This window comes from Ursus americanus, chromosome 8 (assembly GCF_024610735.1).
Source record: "Ursus americanus isolate L20-20 chromosome 8, mUrsAme1.1.p, whole genome shotgun sequence".
Lineage (NCBI taxonomy): Eukaryota > Metazoa > Chordata > Mammalia > Carnivora > Ursidae > Ursus > Ursus americanus.
In genome coordinates this window covers 47,980,876-48,005,142 of record NC_142134.1, presented here as the reverse complement: position 1 = coordinate 48,005,142, position 24,267 = coordinate 47,980,876, and the positions used below count along the sequence as shown (strand labels likewise).

Genomic DNA, 24,267 nt, shown 5'->3' with positions numbered 1-24,267 from the left:
ATGATTCACCAGTGGAGAGAGTGGTTTCATGGACCTTTGACTCATGTGTGATGCATGATGCTTGGAGACTCCAACTGGGGCCAATCTAGTCTCTCTGCTGTGCCTCTGACCCTGGATTATCACCTGTATTTGGTTCAAGTAATGAGATTCTCAGGTGGAATCACACATTTATTTTCTCCCAGAATTTAAGAGATCTCAGGGACTAGTTATGTTATTACCAGTCAAAGCAGGGATCCTTGGTTTCCCAGTCTCCCTTTGCTCTCCTGACAATTTCCATCTCTTCCTTCTGAGTTGGAGCCCAGACTAAATAGAGGCTTGGGAGTTCCTGAATATTTCCTCAAGCCCCAGACATGCATGTTTTCTCGGGGAAGGGTTCTTACACCCACACTGAGAGAGAAAAGTACCCTCCTGCAATAACCCTTTTAACGTAATTTCTATCATGTTAACATATTAGTTTCCTAGGACTGCCTTAATAACTTGCCACTTAATTTGATGACTTTGTTTATTTTTTAGTAGAATCTTTTTTTATTTGGAAAACAAAACAAGACCCCAAAACAGAAAAGTTTTCCAACCACACATAGGAGGGGTATGGGTAAGGGCAGGTGTCTGTCCATCCAGCTCTAGCCCTCACCCCATGTGGTTTTGGCAACAATAAGGGGTATAATGTAATGCCCCCCCAAATAAAATGGTATATGTGTGTGTATGGGAAGGAGAGGGGTGCAAAAGCAGTGGGGAATGGTGGCAGAAAAGGACAGATGAGGTCAGTACTAGGAATGCCGCAGGGGGGAGGCTATTTCAGAGCATTTCCTGTTGATCATACCACCATGGACACCTGCTTTGCCCATCAGCAGGACTAGCATCTTTGCAGTCATGGTGGCAGTGATGAAAGTGGGAGTTCCGCCGGTGCTCTTGCTATGAAGATCCACTGTAAATTCCCTGCCCTGCAGCAGTGAGTCCCGGATAACAGAACATTTCTGGCACCCAAGTGTACAGGTCTTTGCCAACCAGTACACCAACCTCAGCTGGCATCAGGTTGACGAAGGTTTTCCCCGCAAGGCGGCCCCAGTGGAGGACAAGTCCTTAGAGCCCACAATGGCCATGTGGTGACAGTTGCCCTCTGCCATGAGGTTGTGGTTGTAGGTGTTCCACTGGGCCACAGTGCTACTGCTGAGGGTGGGCTCAGGCGCCTGGGGCTATAGTAGCTGTGTCTGATGACTATAAAAAACAGAAATTTATCTTCTTAGTTCTGGAGTCTAGAGGCTGGAAATTCTGGTGTTGGCTGTGGCATGGTGCCTGGGAATGCTGTAGGGGAAAATCTTGTCTTGCTTTTTCCCTTTCTGGTGTTTCCTAGTAATCTTCGGCTTTCCTTGGCTTGTAGCTGCCTGGTGTTCAGTTCTTCCAGAATTTCCTTAGTGTTCTTAGGTAAGTCAGAGTTGGTGTTTTTCTTCATCATCAGAAAGTCCTAATTGGAAGCCCCCCTCCCACACACTTCCCAGGATAAAATGCATAGTGTGTGTTATGTGGATTAAAACAATTAGTAAGCCTTTTGTTGTTGTTGTTGCAGTTGCTTCGTGTCTCAGGCAATTGAAACATTTGGCTCAGGGAGACATGTGATCCCTGAAAGGGACTTGGGAAACGTGCACTAGAGGTATCTTCCTCTTCTTTTGTCAGGTCCTGCCATCACAGGCTCAGTACTGAAAGACTACATTCCTTACAGATCTGGACTTATTAATAGGAATTAATAGGAATTCTGTTCAGAGAGACTTTGTTAATTTAGTTAACATTTTAGACTCACGGTTTAATCTGTACATATGGAAGTCAAAATATGTCTCAGTCTTATATACTATTGATATTTCATTAAATATCCTGAAAAATTCAAAGCCTTTGGTAAATGTATGACTGTCTCATATGCTGAAAGATTCCCACAAACTAATGTGTACAAGACATTTCCTTTGTGAAAAAAAGAATTTCTTTAATGTAAATCCATTTCAAGTGATCTGGTCTTCTTGATTTCATTATTATAAACCATGAACACAAACTTCTAAAATATACTTTCTCAGCTGGAAGTATATCTTATTAGTTTAGTCTTCAAAGCTAATAGAAATAGACATTATGTTCCAATCTTTTTACAACCTGAAAAACAAGCTTAGGGGAAGAAGGGATAGAATTATGTGTGGGAAGGTAAAAACAAGGATAATAGTTTTTGACACACTGTTAAGTGTGTATGGGTGGTCAGGACATCATCCACTGAGAAGGAGATGTAAGAGTATTTATGTAAGGTGCTTTCTAAACATTTTCCCACCAAATTAATGTGTTGAGGTCTTTTCCTGAAATGATTAATTGGTATCTAAGTCAGTTATTCCTTGTAAATGAATCACATGTAACGTGATGAATTAGGAACTCACATGACAAAAGCTACTGGACCATATTTCATTTGAAGATGAGATTTCAGTATATTCTAAGTAGAAAAAAAAGATGCCTCGTGTCATTTGCTTGTGTTGAGTTTTGCGGTAAGTATTGAGAATCACCTGAAACACTCATGCACCCACAGGTATGCATATGAACTTTCATAGGGAATCCCAGCTTTCTTCTGCACCTGGCTAGGGGCTTGGCTGTTTCACATGTGTAGTAACTGTTCCGACTGCTGATGGGTTCGTACACCTGCAGATTTGTGTCAATACGCAGGCCCATGCAGACATGTGCATACTTGTTTGCACGTTTTATCTGTGTGGGCCTTGTATGTATCTGTGTGTTTGTATGTCTTCCTACATGTCGTCCTGTTGAGTTATTTCATTCCACACTCCCTGGTTACCTCTTCCTCACACCTGTAGTATTTTGCTTCTCTTTCTTTCCCCTCATCACCTCAATTCAGAGTTCACATAACCCTTTGAATCATGTAAGTCCTTCTTAGATTAAACAACTATTTGAGAATACAGAATCCCTTTTCTTCCTTCCACTTTTCCTAAAGTGTTCCTCTGTATGTTACAGAAATCTCTTCACTGTTGTGGGTTGACAAAATCTAAGATACATTTTCCTTAAATGGGAGAAGAGACAGGCAAAGAAAAATAACTGATATTCCATGGAAGGGAAATATAAGTCAAAGAGATCTATGGATGGCATCTTTTGGCAGCATAGTTTTAAAAATTACATGGAAGCAATATATTCATTTATTCACCCAGCATTTATTGATTTTCTTCTGTGTGCACAGTAGTGTGCCAGGCAATATTTAACAATGGTAATGGTGCTGGAGAAAAATATCCAAATAAGTGATGTATTTGTTTAATAGGAAGATACCTCTCAAGAGATAGTTCTAATAGAAAGAGCACTGGACTTGGGTTCTGAACATCCACACAGATACCCCAGCCCTCCAGATCTCTACACGGTAGTCAGAATCTTTATTTTAATTTATTTTATTTTTACAACTGTACTTTTTATTTATAATACTACAATTAAAATATTTATCGAAAATATCAACTTCTGTCACCATAGATTAATTTTGCCCATTTTATGGATATAACAACTTAATTTTACCTTTGGCAGCTTTCCCTGACTCCCTCCTTCCTCTTCCCTGGTTTATATCCCACAGTGCCTATATCCAGCACTTAGGAACTAGAAAGGTCCATGTCTTTGTGCCCACTATGGTATTTCCAGCTCCCATCACAGTGTGACACACAATTGCCACATGATCAGAATGGACTGATCTACTCCCCTCTTGATGTATATTTAGTTGTTTCCCAATGATTTGTCTTGGTGTGATAGTTACGAGCTGAAACAAGACTAGATTTGAATCCTATCTCCTACCACTTCTTGTCTGTGTAGCATTGGACGTGGGGCTGTTTTGTCATCTATAAAATGGGATTAATAACAGTGCCTACCTCATAAGGTCTAGATAGAAACACCTAAAAACATCATGGAGTGCTTGTGTTTAGATTTTAAAATATAATGCCCTCTATCACCAATCTTATGTATAGGATTGATTTTGGACATTTTAAAAGATACAATAAGTAAGATGGTAAATACCGATGTAACTACCATCTAGTTTAAGGAATAAAATATTATAAATTCAGTTGTAATCCCTGTGAACCTTTTCAAATATAATAGGAAATATAATAGAATCTTTATTTTAAAATGCCAAAACCAATCATATTATATCTCCTTGTCCTTTAAATGGCTTCTTATGTCCTTAGGATAAAGACAGCAATCTGTAATACGGCCTACAGATCCTGAATAGTCCGGCTCTGCTTACTTCTCTAATTTTATCTTCCAATTCTGCTCCTCATATGCTATTTCCTGTAGCTGCTACAGCCATAGTTCTTTTCCTAGACAATGCTCCATCTCTCAGGACTGTTGCCCATTCTGTTTTTCTATCTAAAGCACCTCTCCTTTCCTTGCCTTTTTAACTTCCACTCACCCACTTAAAACAGATTAATTTAGATAGGTTTCTTGAAACTATGTCGCTCTCCTTTGGATCACTTATCTCCTTTTTAATTGTATATTTACTTGTTGTTATTAATGTTGTCCACTCCCACTCAACTATCTGGCCATCGGATTCCCTGTGCCTATCATAGTTTCTGAGACACACAATTTTTGAAAAATTGAATGATTGGAGGAACTTATTTAACTGATCTGAAACAAAGTTTCAGCAATTATAGAATAGGGATAATAACTTACCCTGTAGATTAACTGAGAGAATATGCATTGAAAGTTTGAGAATGCTATAAAATATAAGTTAGTATAATACTTATAATAACCAAGAGGACTTTGTGCTCTAATTAATTTGGTTAATAGAGAACTGATTGGTGATGTGGGTGTGAAGATTAAAAGAAATCATGTTTTCTTGTCGAAAGGAAACAATAAGAGGAAACTCTCTCTCCCTCCCATATATATATATATATATATATATATATATATAAAGATAGTTTGAAAGGAAATTTTAAATGAAAGTTTCTTCCTTCCTCTGTCTTCACTTCTAGCTGCAATCTGCATTTGTAAGCACTTTAAAGAATGTTTTCAGTTCATGCGTGGTTATCATTGCTTCTCTAAATTATGTTTTTTTTTCTAATTCTTGAATTAACAACTTCAGACAGTAGCTACTCCGTTTGCATGACCATATTAATTTCTACCTTTCTACCTTTTCTACCTTTCCTCTTTCTAGTACCAAATTACTCATATTATTTATGATTCTTCTAGTACTATATTTAGGACTTTAAGTAATATTCTTCAACAAATATTTCTTGAGTTGTATAATTTACGAGTACTCATTGACCTCATATTACATATGATACATATTACATATTACATATTACATATTACAAAGTAGTATACTTACATTTTTCTTAGTTCTTGCCCATTGTATTTTCTAAATTCTGTTATATCACTTTTTTTTTTATTTGAGAGAGAGAGAATGAGACTGTGCACATAAGCAGGGGAAGAGGCAGGCAGAGACAGAGAGAGAATCAGACCCACCATGGAGCAGGGAGCCGGATGCGGGACTCAATCCCAGGACCTTGGGATCATGACCTGAGCTGAAGGCAGATGCTTGACCGACTAAACCACCCAGTGCCCCAGCCATATCACTGTTTGGTTTGCCAACTTATATTTTGTTTCATTTTTTCAAGTTCAATGTTATTGCATGTGTTTTCACTGTAAGTTGATTTTAAAAATTAAAAACAAATCAACCTCATAAAATACTAACATTATGTAAATATGGTTAATGTTATGTATAAATATTATTTAAATTATTAATTATATTACTAAAAACATATAAATATCATTTCAATCTAAGTACTGTTGTGGACCCATTGGAAAGGAGATGTAATCCTACATAATTAAAATTGTGCCAAAAGAAAGAACATTTTAAGGTTTTAATCCTCAAAATCATTATATTTTAGTGCGTTCAAGATGTGGTCGTTGAGTTTCTTATACTAAGCTTGTGGTTCTCTGAAGAGTTTCTAATTCCATTTTTTTGTTATTACTGGCAGCAAAACACCCCATAAGTTTAGTCATATTGGTAAAATCTTTCAAAATCTTAATTATACAGATCATTGAATGGGATCTATCTTCTCCTTAAGGAAATTTTTTATAGAACCCTCTGACTTCCTGTTTTTATTCGAACCAATTGCACAGAAATTTCATTGCAAAATTATAATGAATCCAAATGTGCTTCTCTTTCTTGATTTCCTTCTTTACTTTTCAGGAATACAAACTCAAATTTTTTGAAGGATGCCTGCAAGCATGTAATCATTCTTAATCTGGAAGATCTGAAAATGTTTTTAACTTCTCCTCAAACTTGATTGCTATTTTGACTGGATATCGAATTCCAGGTTCAAGCTAATTTTCCCTCAGAAATTCCAGAGTCATTGTTCCATTGCCTCTTGGCCTTCTGTTTGGCTGAGAAGTTTGATAGATTCTTCCTCCTTTGTAGGTAATGTAGATGTACTTTCTAAAGATTTTAAGCAGAGTTTTATTTTGGGGTTGAAATCTGCTAGAATATGTATCTGTAGTGATTAATCCTTTATTTTATTTATATGTGTGTGTATATATATATAGATATACACATGTATATATGTATATGTATATATGTGTGTATATATATATATATATATATATATGTATGTATTTTTTTAAATTAGGCTCTACATGCAATGTGGGGCTCAAATTCACAACCCTGAGATCAAGGGCTACATGCTCTCCCAACTGAGCCAGCTAGGTGCCCCTTCATTTGTATTTTTGGAACAAAGTATGGTCTTTCGTTCTGGAGATTATATTTTCCTTCAGCTCAGAAAAATTTTTTAAAAATTTCTCCTCTTCTCATTTTATATCCTCATTGCTTCATTTCTAGAATACTTCTTAGATATTGTCCTTCCTCTATTGATCTCCCCATCTTCTTACTTTAATAAGTTACATTACTTTGGTCTTTTTGCTTTATAATTATTAATTAGTATATTAATACATGTTTATTGAATAAGTAAATACTGAGCTCTAAGCTCTGTGAATACAATAGGATGTAGGCAAAAATCCTTGTCTTTATATTATAGCATCTAATACACCCTAACTTAGGTTTTCTGAGTGATTTCCTCCTCTCTGTCTTAGCGAACAGTAATTTTGCTTCATTTATGTTTACCTTCTTGTTTTTTAACCTCTACTGAAATTTTAAATTTGTTACCATATTTAAAATATATAAAAAAAATCGTTTTCTTTTCTTCCACTTTTTTATTAGGCCTCCTCTAGTTTTATGGTTCCAATATCTACTTGAATAGCCCCAAGATTGCTAATTATGTTTCTTAAAAAATTTTAAATTTCAGAGATGTTATGTAAAATTTTTTCAGGTACACATGGAAAAATCAGACCTGATCGCAGATGAAGACAACCTAACTAAATAGCTGTGTTGTCTCTCAGTATGGAAGCTAAAGCTTCGAGGGCGTGATATACTGTGGGATACAAAGGAAGGATAAGGGTACACATAGCACATTCCTCATTATCTTCCTCTGGGATAGCAATGTTGTTAAATACCCAGGACACAGTCTCTCCTCCAACTCATTACTCGTATTTGAAAGTAGGATTGAAATACACTGGAGCAAACCTATGATCCAAGTGGGTCTAGGTCTCAGCATTGCTGTACCTTGGCCAAGTCTCCTCCAGGAATCACAATATGAGTCTGGTTACTAATAGTAACCTGGAAGCCAGGGGTGTATCAATCTATACACTGGAAAATGGTATACTTTTTTGATGGTGGAAAGGGCAGAACAAACATTTTGGGGAACAACAGTACCATGGTACTGAACATGGCAAGAGTTACATTTTATCTCCTTATTCATGTACTTATCATGGTGAGGGTAATATACCATTTGGTTCACTGAATCTGTAAACCTCTGCCACCAAAGGCTATTAATCATGAGGTTTTTAAGCAGAGATGACTGGGGCTTATGTGGCTAGAGGGAATGGGATATAAGGATAGTACTCAGTATTGGTCTGGAATTCTGGTGCATCTACATTCAAGTCATTCTCAAATTTGAGAGGGGCAATTACAGAGTACTGTCTATGTAATAAGAGTGTTAAAGTTTGCAAAAGTTGGGCACTCCGTACTGAGGATATGTATACATACATGTGTACCCAGGGTGTGTGGGTGGTGAGGATGGAATCTTTGGGACATGGAATTTAGTTACAGCTGTGGGACCTGGGGAAATGGGAACTGTGAACTTGAACTTCTTACTTTATTCAACAGAGACTTTCCATAAGCAGGTGTTAAACCCAGAATCTGTTCCCCCAACAATGATGTGAAAAACCAAGATTTTTTAAAGACCTATGAACTCATTGGCCAGTTTGTGAATCCTGTCCTAGGAAAAGTCAGTAATTTTTCCTGCCAATGGTACAGTGCTCTTGAGCATAGTTATTGGCAGAATTTTCTTTGCTGGTGTTATGCTGCTTAGGATGGAAGAGCCAGTAGTAAGTGTCAGTACAAACTTCCATCAATAAATATGGGTTTCATGTCTACAAACAATACTTTGGAGACAAGCTCCCTATCACACATCTCACTGAAAGTGGTAAAGGAGTCACTTGCTCTATGCTGCAATAGTCTTGTTACTTGGCTAGAAGACATGTTCCAGGCAGTACAACTGCCAGCAGTCAATTGCTTGTCTGAGCATCAGGCTGGCTAATGTGATAGAGATGAATGTATGCATATACTTATTGGTTAGGAGCTGAACAGACAGAGTCCTGGTTACCATGTCAACAAGCTAAGGTTTGAGGTAATTCAAGTAATTCAAGTAATTGACTCAATTTTTTGGAAAGTTTCATTTTAACCTCCAAATGATCTCTTTTAGTTTAGTGTGTAATTGTGTTTGTGCATGTTGGGATTTCTTTTTTAGCATAAATAGGTCCCCAAATCATCTCTAGTGATACTTAGTTGTTTGCCTATATTTATGAATGATGATTTAGAGGGATTAGCATAGGTAGTTGGTATGCAGGTTTCTTTAAATTTAATGGAAATAGGTTCAGGAATGGGAAGGGAGAGACAACACATCAAATGATTCAGAATATCTAAAATATAATAGCCTTATTCAGAAAATAGTTAAATAAATTTGCTGTACTATTTTTTAATAATGACACTATTGTCACCATCATTATGATTGACCAATATTTTCTCTACCATAAACTTTTGTGTTCACTCTATATTGATAAACCCTAAAAGAGAGAAGGATATATTGGTTTAAATATTGGCTTAGATTAGATAGAATCCCTGTCATAGGAAGATTTAAAGCCTACTGGATCTAATTATCTTTCAGGAACTTTGGAAGATGCATCAACTTGTCAAATCTGCATCAATTTAGCACCAAGAGAAAATATTAAATAATGAAGATGGTTTATTATAAAAAACCTATGAGTAACTATTTTAACTTATTTTACAAAGATTTTCAGACATAACTAGGACAGAAAACAAACAAAGGAAATGTAAACTGTCTTATGGCAATTCTTTCCCCTTTGCCACAAGGAATGTCCTGCATTTATAGCCCTTTAAGTACTGGCTTTAAAATAATGTATTGCCATATTTTATTTGCTCCTTCGTATGTTCAGAGATAAAATAGCAATATCAAAGCAGTAAATACTACACAGAAGAAATTGATGGAAACAGTAGTATAATAAAAAATATAACTCACTTTTCCTATTTATATGTGGATATTGGAAAACAAATGAAACAGAAGGGCGGCTTCTGTGAGAAGAGATACATTTTAAAAAGTGCCATTTATATTTTCTTTTTTAGTTCCTCTTTTTAAAGACTATTTGGTTTGTACATCTTCACTCAACTCTGTAACATGACACCTCTAGAAGGTGGTATTAAAACAGGAACCAAGATAACTACTGCAGACACTGAAACTAGTCCTGTAGAGGTCACAAAGGGGAGTTCTCCCAAGTGATTGTTTCTCATTTCATTTACTATACAAACGGCTTCCATGACTTTGCTCTCTTGTAACTTCTCTTCAGTGCTTTGCGGAATGATTTTGAGGCACATGTCATTAGCAAAGAACAATAAAAAAGTTTTCAGTTGTTTGTGACAGATGATTTAAATACATATCTATCCCTAAACTGTGGCCTCTTTTTTTCTCAATTAGTATGCTGATATTTTTGTAGTTTTCTTTTTCCATCTCATTTAAAGTAAAAGAATATACTTTATGAAATTTACCTTAAACATTTCCTTTTAATTAGATAGCAATAGGTAAATATCACTGATTGTGATAAATTATCTACTTTGTTATTACAGAATTCTGGCCTTTTCAATGATTGTCATGAGGTCAAATCATTTTTGCCTACAGTCATTGCTTAAATGCCCCCCAATAGTTGAAGACAGAGCTATTTCTCTGACTCTTGGTGCCACTCCTGGTATATGATAATTTTTCTTTTCTTACACATTTGTTCATGGTTCTAAACTATTCCCTAACTCAAAAATAAGCCTTAACCACTGGCATATGGCCTTGTCCCAGAGCATAACTTACTCACTTGTAATGAGGGCTCTGGTACTGAAGAGATAGGGCCTCATTCTAAGAAGCCAAAACTATTCCTTTCCCAGAGCCCAGTCCAATGAAGTCTCTGAGAACCTTAACTTTCATGAAAGAAGTCCTGAATAGACAATGTGGATTTATTACTAGACGTTTATACCAAATACTCCAAGGTGGAAGAAGAGGAGACATTTCTATTTCCTAGGAGGCTGTTTTACTGAAAGTAGTTATACATCATTACAAATAACATGGTTTGTAATGTTGGTTTGTAAATACCCAGTGTAAAGAGTCTCTCTGTCTCTCCTCCCTTCTGTTTGTAGAGGGTGAGTTACTATTTTTTTTATGAAAGCAATAACTTCCTTGGAGCTCTCCTTAGTACTAAAAAATCAGTACTCCTTTCCTGAAACCTTTGGACGTTTAAAAGTTCAGTCCTATAGTTCATCTAGCTGTACTCTGTTTTTATCACCAGAATCAATATAGTTGCTTCATATTTGACTGATGACCCCAAAGTTTGCTTAGCATTCCCTATAATGGGAATTTCTGTAACTATGTTCTAATAACCACTATTACTCTAGGTCAGCTGACTTTGCGTTTTACTGAAGTTTTTATTGATCTCATAACTAGTCATAGTATTTCTGCTCATACGTTTGTCACCATAGGTCTCCTCTTATTTTGCTCTATCCTTGTAAGAGTTTCCTATACAGAGCAATAAATCAAAGTCGTGTACCTAAAACTCCTTGTAAGAACTTCATTAATTAAAACCTATTGAGGAAAAGGTGATTCTCAGGGGGCAAAGTGTATCATGATACTACATTTCATTAGTTTTTCACAAAGTAATAATTCTGAAATTAGTTTTCATGGTACAATCAATGATGTCTTAGATTTGATTTAAAAATGGTGCCATCTACCAGCCTTCCAATGCCCTCAAGCATTTTATAATTTTATATCCAAAATGCAGAGACTGAATTGGGCCAGATATTTTAGAGAATGAATTATATAAAGAGTCATTCTTGAAATAAAGCATCACATCATTATGGAGATACTAGAGATGTTGGAGAAATCCCAAGAATAGTCATACTCTAATCAATAGTGTATAAATTAGATCCTGGGTTATAACAATGTCAATTTTTCAAGATCCAATCAGGCAGGGATAATTAGAGTGGACTTGCCAAAATTAAAAAAAAAAACAAAAACATAAAACGCACAAAATCACAACTGGCACAGTATTGCTGTGCGCTGACAAATGTTTGGAAAAGTTGGAAATAATTCCCCCTGAAATGGCTAAGTTTCATAGTAGAGTGTTCTGAATAAAAAAAAGATGGAGACAATGGCCAAAACTATCTAATTTTTTTGACCAGTTTAAAAATTTAATAAGGGAGGAGACTTAGCCATCTTGTTAAACTCGCACACAAACCCATTTTATGTTGAAGCCACTTGATCAAAATACATTCTGATAAAAAGGCCATTAAAGGATGGTATCCAAGCCCTCTGGCTCTTTTCAGTGGATGACCTTACAGTCCACTGTTGGTCTCACAATTAAGCTGAGAGTCAGTGAGCATAGGCTCTTTACGTTCTACCATTTTGAAGTGGATAAGCTAAATCCGCCTACCCATCAGTGTACAGGATACTGCAGAGTTAGCATCAAACAGTGGCTACGGCTGATGACATTTCCCAGTGAATCTGCTCCACACATTATTCAAGACAGAACCATTTTTAAAAAGAGAGGTATATCTTGGACTTGACAGGCCTGATAAATCAAATCTAGGTTTCAAAGTCAAGAGTAGATTCAGTGAAACCATATGAAGCCATGAGTTGGTTCAGAAAAGCTACATAGTAAAACTCAATGCGTTTCCAGATGTCATAGATATGCTTAAAAGCCCCATTTGGTTGGAATTTAATAATATCTTAATTAATTTATGTACCCAGATTATAAGGGTTATAACACTGAAATTTAAACAGCCCATAGACTCTGAGATTAGATGTTCTTATTTTTCATTTGGGGCCAAACCAGATAAATTAAGTGATTCTGAACTTGATTGTAAAAAATAGCTGGAAGTGTCTCCCACTGAATTCTAATTCCTACTGAACAACAACTGCAATTAATAAATGGAAGAGACAGTGGTGAAATGGAAATGCACTGGCCAGATCTCCTTCAAGGCAGTACTTGTTCCAGCTGTCTGCAGACAGCCTCCAATGGTTAGCTCCTTCAGTGTTTGCTCCAGCTGTGGAGAGCTGCCTCACTGAAGGGATAACCTTCCTGGGGTCATCCACATCAAATAACTAATCATGGTGGGGTATACAGGCCCTGCCATTTTGGTCTGCCAAGGAGTGGGCCATATGTACTCTAGAGCTCAGTACGGGGTTAGCCAAAGCTTTGCTAGGACTGCAATGCTGTTCAGTGCCTCGCTGGGCCTGGTCCTGCCTCCTTCCCTTTTCACGTGCTCTCAATAGTTGTCCTGCATGCCAAACTCCTGTTTGTCTGCTTCTGGAAAACCAGCCTGCAAAATACAGCATACAAAAATGATCTCTGCAAGAAAAATGTCAAGCCCCAACTCTTCCCTGATTGTCACGATAAACGGTTCAACCTACAGAGGGTTTTGGTGTCCTAAAAAATGGCAGCCTGTGATATCTACTCCTGGTTGCTCCAGGAACCAACCAACTTCCTCACTGCCTTGCCAGAAAAGTTGTATGTTATTTCCTTCTTTTTCAGACACTTGCCAAAGAAATCATAGTTATTGGGCATTTCCTGTGTGTGTGTGTGTGTGTGTGTGTGTGTGTGTGTACTATTAGAAAAATCTGGATAAAAAGTAATTTACATCTGGGGAGAGATTTCCAGAGGAGAGAAATGTATATATAAACTGTTGCAGAATGACTCCTGGTCTGGTTTACTTTTAACAGCTTATTTCACCTATTACACCTGCTGATTTCCACTGAATTAAGCAATCTTAAAATCAGCAGAAAAATAAAGGGGCCTATTTTTTGAGAAATGTAAAGGGGTAGTATTAATCCATCCTTGAACCTCCCATTTTTGGCTTCAAGGGAGGTATCTCTCAGTATGGGAAGCTTCTTCTGCAGGACGTATACAGCTGGCAGATATGGATGTGACTTGGTTGCTTAGGGCCCCTGTGTGTCATGCTTTGTACTCATTCTTTTTTTTTTTTAAAGGTTCATTTATTTATTAAAGAGAGAGTGAGAGAGTGAGCAGATGGAGGAGCAGAGGGAGAGGGAGAGAGAGAATCTTAAGCAGACTTCCCACTGAGTATGGAGCCCCATGTTGGGCTCAGTCTCATAAACTGAGATCATGACCTGAGCTGAAATCAAGAGTCTGATGCTTAACCAAGTGCTTAACCCAGGTGCCCCACTTTGTTCTCTTCTTAAGAGGGAAGTGAAAAGGGTTGAAGATGGGTCTCAAGGCATCATCTAAATGTACATTATGGCAATCTATTCTCTGACAGGGGCTCTTTCAGCTAATTGCTATTTCCCCTTCTCTCACATTTCTAGTCCCCCACACCTGTCTATCAGATAAAAAAAAACTCCTTGTAAATAGCACTTACAATGCTTAATTATGGAATGGAGATTCATCTCTTAAAGCCTCAATTACTTTTAAGTCCCTATCAGAAGACTGCAGATCTAAGTCATTCAATGCCTTCAGTTTCCTTAGTTATATAAAATAATAAATATTGGGAATGTGATACATTCCTCTTGTTAGATGTTTTTTGAAGGGGGAAATATATTTATTACTGAACCCTGAATATATCAATATAATTTCTCTATTTTCCTTGAAGAAAAATCCAACAAATAAAAAAACACAAAGAAATTATCATACTTGCTCTTCTGTTTTCTCCTAAACCTGAAGATTACCTATATAATCACAATAGAGAATTTAAGTAGCCAGTGAAGTTGCCCTTCCCACCGTCCACCATACATAGCCTCACAACTACCCACTTGTGCTTTCCAGTGAGCATAGAAACTGCTCATGGTTTGACTATTCTGATTTGAGAACGAGTAGTTTCTCTCTAGTTCCTTTTTGAAAATAATAGCTTTTGCAAGCTCCTTTTGGAATATGTTAGTGTCCTCCTGTAGTATATTTTTTCCTTCTGTCTTCTCTGATTTATCAATTATTTTAAGAATACAAATATGATCTAGGATTAGAAGTTGGCATCAGATTGTGACTAATTCACCCATGCTCTGCCTCTTTTCCTTTCTTTTCCTACCCCCTTATTCTTTTTCACCGTCAATCCCATCTAAATGATCAGCAATGCTTCATGCTCTAGGATATCCCTGACCACAGGTAAGTGATATTTAAGCAACCAAAGCTTGATATTTAGTGGCTTAATATTGAGGTGTCTTTTCTGCCAGGCTACCCATGATATTGCTCATGGTTTTAGTAAGTGGGCTTTAGTATGGTTCCCTATGCATGAATTTGTTGGCTTGTGTTTTATGCAGGAAAAATGGGGGTGGGGGAGAAGCTATCCTGCCTATTCCTCTGATCTCTTTGGGACTGCAGCCCAGTGACTCCTCTTTATTTGAAGAGTTAACTCACCTCCTTACTTGGAGAGTTACTAATCTGCTTGAAGGTGTGATTTTTCACCTCCGTGTTACCACTAGGATAACGGTAGAAGAGGAAAAATATGATTGGTTTGATATAGGTTTAGAGAAATTGCTGAGTGGGCACAACTGGAAGACTAGGAGGTGAGATGGTTAAGGATGTTGGTGAGATAGAGATTGAAATAATGGATTCTCAAATTTAATCGGAGTTGGAAGGAAGTACAGGTAACGGGATTTATAGATTTGGATAAAGTGGATCTATCAACCAGATGCTAGTAGAAAATAGATGGTATTCTTAAAAGAGGTAAGAGTTTATATACTCATTTTTGGCCAATCAAAAAAGCATGGTAAAACTCACAAGGAGTGTCAAGAGCAGGGAGCTCTTACCTGCCCTAGGTCTGAATGGCTATCGAAGGAAGGGAATGGAGATGAGAGGGGGAACAGAGAGGGAGAGAGAAAGGGTGAGAGAAAGAGGATAATTTTGGTATCAGAGGAGGCCATTGAAAATGAAATATAGTCAGGTAGTACAAGGAAAGAGGAGAAAATATTCTCCAACCTCACTCTTCTCCCACCCTCTGATATCACATCTCATTGGCTGAATCCATCCAAAAACCAGAGTGGCAAGGGACATTGGTTGAGACATATATCAGTGGGTCTCCTAGGACAGAGACCAGGTTAGAGGAGACCAGACTGTTGATTTGTGTGGAGTACAGAAAATACCTGCTATAAGAAAGGAGGGGATTGATAGATTTTTTTTTTTAGTGTAAAGAACTGTAACAATTATGTACTTTTTAAAACAGATAGATATCATTGATTTTAAGCATTCAGTGGTGAAGCAGTTTGAAAAGTGACAAGTGCTAGGGGCACCTGGGTGTCTCAGTCAGTTAAGCGTCTGCCTTAGGCTCAGGTCATGATCCCAGGGTCCTGAGATCAAGTTCCACATCTGGCTCCCTGCTCAGCTGGGAGCCTACTTCTCCCCCTCCCCCTCCCCCTCCCCTCCCTTCCCCTCCTCCTGCTCCTGCACTCGCACATGCCAGTCTCTCTCTGTCTCTCAAATAAACAAATTCTTAAAAAAAAAAAAAAGTAAAGAAAAGTGACAAGTTCCAGTATGCACTCAAGTGAGTGGCTGATAAAGAGGAGGGAGAGTGAAGATCATTATGCTTCCTCTTGAAGGTAGAATGACCTATCTTAGTTTTCTTGAGATATAGGACTTTAAGTCTTAAAAGTGCCCAGAGAATCCTGGACAAATTGGGAGAGTTGGTCAGACTTCTTGAAGGATAAGTGGATTTGATAGGAATTTCATGCAGATGGAAAACATTAGTCAAGGTATAGAAATAGTAGTGCACAGGGAATATTTGCAAGGATAATGAATTTCATTTTGGCTGTAGTTTAGGGTAGATTTAATAGGAAGAATAAACAAAGTAAAAAATGGTACCACTAGTTTATGGAAGAACAAGAAGCTTGAACTTTATGCTATACAACCAGTATTTTGGTTTCCAGTATTGGTATTGAATCTCAATGACCAATTTACAGATGTCACAGAAATAACATACAGGCATAGATCCTGTGTATATCTTCCATATAACAGTATATGACTTTTTTCATTCATTGGTTATCTGTGATTTTTGTCATTTTTATCAACCATTCAAACAATCTGAAGTCTTGGGGCGCCTGGGTAGCACAGTCGTTAGGTGTCTGCCTTCGGCTCGGGCGTGATCCCGGCATTCCGGGATCAAGTCCCACATCGGGCTCCTCCACTGGGAGCCTGCTTCTTCCTCTCCCACTCCCCTGCTGTGTTCCCTCTCTTGCTGGCTGTCTGTCACATAAATAAATAAAATCTTTAAAAACACACACACACACACACACAAAAACAATCTGAAGTCTTTAGAGAAAATCTGTTAGTGTATGTTTCTATATTGGTTATAATTATCTATATGGTTATAATTATCCAGGACACCCAACTTTCAAATACTACTTAAAAAAAAGAATCATTGGATGAACCAGTAATCAATAGGATTGAAATAATTAAAATTCAGTTTCTCCCCTAATATTCAAGTTTTAAAATCCCAGGTAGGAAATTAGTGCCAGATAATGCCAGATGTTTCCTTAAATTTGGAAGAACACAAACATTTTGAAATCTGTTAATTGAAGAAATCAACTCAAATTAAAAATAGAAATGGCTGGAGGTGGGTGGATTGTTGGGTGAAACAGGTGATGGGGATGAAGAAGTGCACTTGTGATGAGCACAGGGTGATGCATGGAAGTGTTGAATCACTATATTGCACACCTGAAACTAATATTGTACTGTATGTTAACTAACTGGAGTTTGAATAAAAACTTAACAAAAATAAAGAATAAAAAATAAAAATAGAGGGGACGCCTGGGCGGCCCACTTGTTAAGTATCTGCCTTCCGCTCAGGGCGTGATCCCAGCGTTCTGGGATCGAGACCCCCCCCCCCCCCCCCCGGGGGGAGGCTCCCTGCTCAGCAGGGAGTCTTCTTCTCCCTCTCCCACTCCCCCTGCTTGTGTTCCCTCTCTCCCTGGCTGTCTCTCTCTCTGTCAAATAAATAAATAAAATCTTAAAAAAGAAACCTTAAAAAATAAAGAAGTATTTCCCATGCATTGTGAGGTTTAAGTTATAATAAATAAATAAATAAATAAATAAATAAATAAATAAATAAAATAGGAATGGCTGTTAGAATATAAAATAATTCCTTTTCTCTATTTTAAAGATAACTTAAAATTATAGGCTGCTATTTCAAATGATCTAAAATGCTTCATTATGAATCACATTACAAAAAACCTATATCATATTAATATTGATACTGAATAATATTTTTTTCCACGATGTTAGTCAGTTTGCTAAAATATTTAAAGAATCCCAGTAACACCAGAAATCGCTGCTTTTGTAAAAACAGTGTTGAAAAAAGAGTCAAGTTTTGGAAGTAGATGAGGATGTTCTAGGGTTGCCATGTGATGTTCCCAAGACTTTAAAGTCCTCGTGGATAGGCAAGCATATCCCTGCTAAAGTGGCCACTTGTGCTTAAGAATTCTAACCAAAGCTGCAAAGCTGGTAGCAACTGCAAGACTACTTTTCAAGCTTATTTGTCTTTGGAGAAACTCAAAAGTAAAATATCATCATAATATCCACAAAGTAGAATTCCAACATTAATATCTGAAATTGGTATAATTTAGTTCATTAGAAAGCCCAAATTAATTAAATTTTCTCTACCTAGAATATTCCTTAAAAAGTAATCTGGAAAAAAAATGCTTGTTAATCATATAACACCATGTACATCATGAACTCTCAGTGGATATATTTTTAAAATGTTACCTTTGAATGTCTATTTGCTGTCTTTATGCTCATCACTTTAGCCAATTCCTCATGTGGCAGAATTCCCTGAGCAACATACTGCAATATTAATCAGTCTTAGATTTAAATAACACAAGATCATTCCTGTTTTCAGAGATGAAATTTTGACTTTTATGAATCAAATAAACTAAATAGGTCAGTAAGAAACTGTCTGTGGTTTAAAATAGAGGTCAAGTTGCGATTTAAAAAAAGTGGGACTAAACTGGTGTTATCCAGCTTATCAATTATTTCTTATGTTAATTTTCTTCAGGTGCTAATAGCGATATTGACCTTTACAGAACAGACAGTATTTTTATATAATACTTTATTTATTGTTGTATTTTACTAGAATACTATGTCTACTTTACAATAAAGAATTCTGAGCACTAAATAACAACAGATGAGTAGGAGTTACAGGGAGGTCTCATCATTCTCAAGAAATACCTGTACAACTATTGTGCCATACGTATTCCTGTTGAAGTATTTAAACCACTCGTGAGTTCTTAAGTTGTCAAGAATGCACTGACGAAAGTACAGCCAGGCCAACTTGGACCAAGAGAGACAGAGGCTGAAAAGTTAGCTTCATGACCTATAGGAGGCAGCTGGTGAAGCTGCTCAGCAAGCAAGAAAAGCATATTCTCCAATGTCGTTCTCTGAAGTGGCTAAGATGATGTTAAAAAAGAAAGAATAACCCAGAGTGTGTCTAGGACCTTTTGGCAAATAAATTCCCCTGTTCCATCCCATCTCTGCACTCAAAGGGATTATTCAAGGTCAACATTGGATAAGCCATAGGAGAAAAATGTACTGTTATATACTCTCCTCAGGGCATTGGATGTCTACTTCGATTATATTTACATTTTCATAACTAAGAGAGATTGTAATTTTTTTCTTCCATTGTAAAAAAATCTGACCAGAAAAATTTGCCTTTTTACTTTTAGTAGCAAGTTCTTCAGTTGGCAACTCTTGTGTAGTTGTCAAGTTCCCTGTGGCAAGGTCAAGTTAGGAATCAACTTGCTTTTTGTGTGTGTGTTGGAAAGTGAAAATCTTTCTTTTCTTCCTCCCACCTCCCCTTTTTGGAGTTATTTCTTCACTGCTAGCAGTTTCACATTGCACCTAATATTCCAAGACATATCTGTTATTAAAATGTGTGAACCACTGTTTACTTAGAGTTTTCTGACTCTTTGATCCTTTTTATCTCTCACAAAATGTAGTAAATTGTCAAAGTTATAACACTGAACAGATTGAGGAAGTTGAATCTCAATTCATAAAATCAAGTCTTTCTATATTAAACATTATACTACAATGATCAAAGGTACTCTTTATTGACTTCTCTCATTAGGAAATTTAAAGGATTTAGCATGACTGACTTCAGACAAAGGAGTTTTTGTTGTTTTGTTTTCAAATAAATATTCTGAAACTTATATATCCAAATGGAGGCAGTTAACATCAAGGAGTGTAATGGTGGAAGGAAAATGATCAACTTTAGCTTGGTTGAAATTGATAATTGCCTTGAATCATTTCAAATGGTGATATGTGATTAAGGGATTAGGTTTATTCTTTTAGCTTCAGATGTAAGAACTAAGAGACTTGGTAAATATCTTAGGGAGGCAAATCCAATAGAATCAACCGTGGGCTTAAGTAGACTGATCACAAACCGCAAATATTACAGATTCTTATATTGAGTGGGAAATTGGACAGTATGCATACTAAGGCATTCTCCAACTTCAGAACTCTAAGATTTCACAAATTTTATAATTTGAGGAAGATATAAACTTAATCCAGAAAGATAAACATTACGCAGATCTTTTTTAAAACTTTCTTTTGTTGGAATAGTCTTCAGAGCCCATTTCTTCCACGAGAAACATATAAAGTTACAAAAACGCCTTTCCTGATTTTCATTCCTTTCTTCCTCTACAAGTACCTTCAAATTTTTTTTCATTCTACTTCTTTCCTCTCCACTTGTGATTGATGCACATGGATTCATTGTATTTAGCAGGTCTTTGATCCAACAATCTGGAATATCATTTTTCTATGCTGGTGCTGACTCTAGTAAGACTCTTTGGGGATGACAGGCTGTGATGTGGACCCAGACTTAGAATGAGAAGCCTTCTAAGAAGTGCATTAGAATCAATATGGTTCTTGCTCATGCGTGTTATATAATAAAGCAGCTCAGCATCAAAACACTGATCATTAGAGTTTTATACTCTATAAATCCTAGGATTATTATGATCTCTTCTATCATGAATAAATAAGTGAAAAATGGCATTCCTAAAAATTTGAAAGTTCATCTAGGATTAGGAAGCATTTACCACAATTTTATTTATTTATTTATTTATTTATTTATTTATTTATTTATTTATCTATTTATTATTTATTTATCTATTTATTTATTTATTTTAAAGATTTTATTTATTTACTTGACAGAGAAAGAGAGAGAACACAAGCAGGAGAACCGGCAGGCGGAGGGAGAGGGAGAAGAAGGCTCGCAGGGAGCCAGATGCAGGGCTTGATCCCAGGACCCTGGGATCATGACCTGAGCTGAAGGGAGGCGCTTAACCAACTGAGCCACCCAGGAGGCCCCATTTACCATAATTTTAAAAGTTAAATTATTTGTGTATGCTAAGTCTTTTTGCTCATAGAAAATTCTTAAAATGCCAGTGTGAATTCTGGAATGGATAATATATAACTCCTGAATACTTTCTTATATCATCTTTCTTTTAGGTAGCAGAGCTCACTTACCTCGTTGAGTTAGGGTGCAAGAAGTGATGCTCTAAGAATAGAGGAAATCCAGAGGGCAGGACTCCCTGGGGTTCAAAGAGAGGGACCAAGGACATTATTGACAGCTAGAGAGCAGCAGAAAGACATGAATTTCTGGTAGGGAGAAAGGGGTCTTTTGGGAATGTGTATGAGGAAGGACTCATAAGACATATATACTCATAAGACAACTTAAATTTGTGGAAAGTGCTTAAAATTAATGCTAAAATATCTTTAGATCTGGTGTTTTCTTTGGCAAGTGATTTAGCCTATATAAGCTTCCTCATCTTCATCCGTAAATCAGAACAAATTCTACTTCACCATGGTTAGTATTTAGATAGAATGATGTTCATGAAAGCATATTAAATTTTTCTAAAGGTTATGCATGAATTACTAATATTAATGATGATTGTCTTAAAATTGTTTCTGAAGTCTGAATGATATATACAACAACTAACCAAGAATTAAAGCTAATTAAACTACTGAATATTTGAGGGCAATAGCAGTTTCTCCTAAGAAAAAGCTCAGTGTTACCTTATCAATAACCACCTCTGACACTCTTAGTGCTACAATTTGATTTTTCTGTGACCTGGCATTTGGGAAGTAGTTCTGACTGGAAGGTTGAAATAGGGAAAGCAAAGGGTAAGTAATTGGATAATGATAGTGCCGCTGAATACAGAGTATCCCCACATCCCAATGTTTTCCTGATTCTTCAAGCTTATCATCCCCACTTCTGATTTTCTTTCTTTTATTTTTATTCTGTTATAGTAAACACACTTTTAACATGTGATGTACCCTCTTAGCAGATCTTAAGTATAAATACAGTATTGATAACTGTAGGCGTAATTTCATACAACAAATCTCTAGAACTTATTTATCTTGCATAACTGAAACTTTATACCCATTGATTAGCAACTTTTTATTTTCATTTCCCTCCCAGCCCCTGGAAACCACAATTCCACTCTGCATCTATGATTTGACTATTTTAGCTACCAAGTGTAGGTAGAATCACTCAGTGTTTGTCCTGTGACTAGCTTATTTCACTTAGCATAATGTCCTCAAGGTTCATCCACATTGTTGCATATTGCAGATTTCCTTCTTTTTGAAGACTAAGTAATACTCTATTGTTGTATAAACCACATTTTCTTTATCCATTCATCCATTGATGGATCTTTAGGTTGTTTCCACATCCTGGCTATTGTGAATAGTGCTGCAGTGAATATGGGTGTGCTAATATGTCTTCAAGATCCTAATTTCAGTTCTTTTGGATAAATACTCAGTAGGATTTCCAGATCATGTGGTAGTTCTATTTTTAATTTTTTTCAGGAATGTCATTACTGTTTTCCATAGCAGCTACAGCATTTTGCATGCTCACCAGTGTCCTGGGGGTTCCAATTTCTCCACATCCTTGCTAACATTTGTTATACTTTGTTTTGTTTTTGATAAAACCCATACTAACTGGTGTGAGGTGATATCACATTGTGGTTTTGATTTCCATTTCTGTAATTTAGTGACACTGAGCATCTTCATATGCCTGGTGGTCATTAGTCATTTGTATGTCTTTGGTTAAATAAATGTTGACTGATACTAGGGAACTGGTAACCTCAAAGATGAGGTACTAGGTAGCAATTGCTTAGTTTCTGGGGACTTGTAGATTGCTCCCAAAATACTCACAATGGTTTTTCACCAGTGCTTTCTGCTCTTAATCGCTTCCTAATTGCCCCTAGCCAGTTTCAACCTATTTAAGCATATATGCTAGTTTTATTTAACTCTGGTTAAATTTATTCAAACCTGAGTTTATGTGCAATTTATGTGTATGTGTGTGTGCATATGTTTGGTATTCTGTTTTAAATGCCTTAATTTTTAGAAAAACCATATCATATGTCCAAAATAATGAGTCTCTAATTCTTCATATGACTGTTTTATAACTTCTTAATACACCTTTTTCTATGAGTGTTATAGAACTACTACACTGTACTTAGAATAGCACAAAAAATGGCAATAATAGCAAAGTGACATCTTTTTAATTATATCTTTAATCTGTGTATATTCATTTCTGATTGACAAAAGAAAAAAAAATATATCAGGAAGTCCATGTTCTAGAAAACTCTTTTCCTGTCAAGATATGTTATCTTGATGCTAATGATATTAAATTACAAGGTGCTTTTTTTCCATCTTCAATTAGAGATCTTTCCTCCTGCATTTCTATAAAAACTATAAGAAACTCTTAAAAACCAGAATCATGTGTGGTTGGAAATTGCTTAGTTATTTAGAAGTGCATACTATTTTCAGTATACACATAGTAGTTTTCAAAAAAATGACTAAGAATTAATCTTTTCTGTGGTCCTCACTGTCTGATGCTTCGAAATACCTACCTAATTAGATTCTTTTTTTTTAATTAATTAATTTATTTATTCGACAAAGAGAGAGAGAGACAGCCAGCGAGAGAGGGAACACAAGCAGGGGGAGTGGGAGAGGAAGAAGCAGGCTCATAGCGGAAGAGCCTGACGTGGGGCTCGATCCCAGAACTCCGGGATCACGCCCTGAGCTGAAGGCAGATGCTTAACCGCTGTGCCACCCAGGCGCCCCCCTAATTAGATTCTTATCCCAAAAAGCAAACTGAACTGTCCCATTAAATACGGGATTGTTTTCCTTGTCAGTGAAGCTCTCATTTCTAGTAGCATGGTAAGAGCATGGGTGCTGAATGTAGAGTTCATGAATTTCAGTCCAGGTCTACCATTTATTAGCTCAGGGCTGAGACTTGATTGATATACATTATGATGGTTCTCTCTCTCTGTTCTAATTTTAGTGTCCACTTTGCTATTATATATTTGTAATATTATGTCTCACCACCTTAATGACCTTGAATAAGTAACTTAATTCATCTGTGCCTCAGTTTCCTCAACTGAGGGATAAAATTAATATATATCTCTTTGGGCTGTTGTGAGAATTTAATTTATAAATATCTGTACAGTGTTTAAAAAGTTCCTATCAGAGGGGCACCTGGGGGGAGCAGTTGGTTGAGCATCGAACTCCTGGTTTCAGCTCAGGTCATGACTTCAGGGTTGTGAGATTGAGCCCCGTGTGTGGTTCCACACTTAGTGCAGAGTCTGCTTGAGA

The 24,267-nt window shown here is 36.7% G+C and overlaps 1 pseudogene; it reads right to left on the bottom strand.

The window, feature by feature from the left end:
• Positions 1–767: 767 nt before the first annotated feature.
• Positions 768–2,691, bottom strand: LOC123804007 (profilin-1 pseudogene; annotated as a pseudogene).
• Between the last annotated feature and the right edge of the window lie 21,576 nt (positions 2,692–24,267).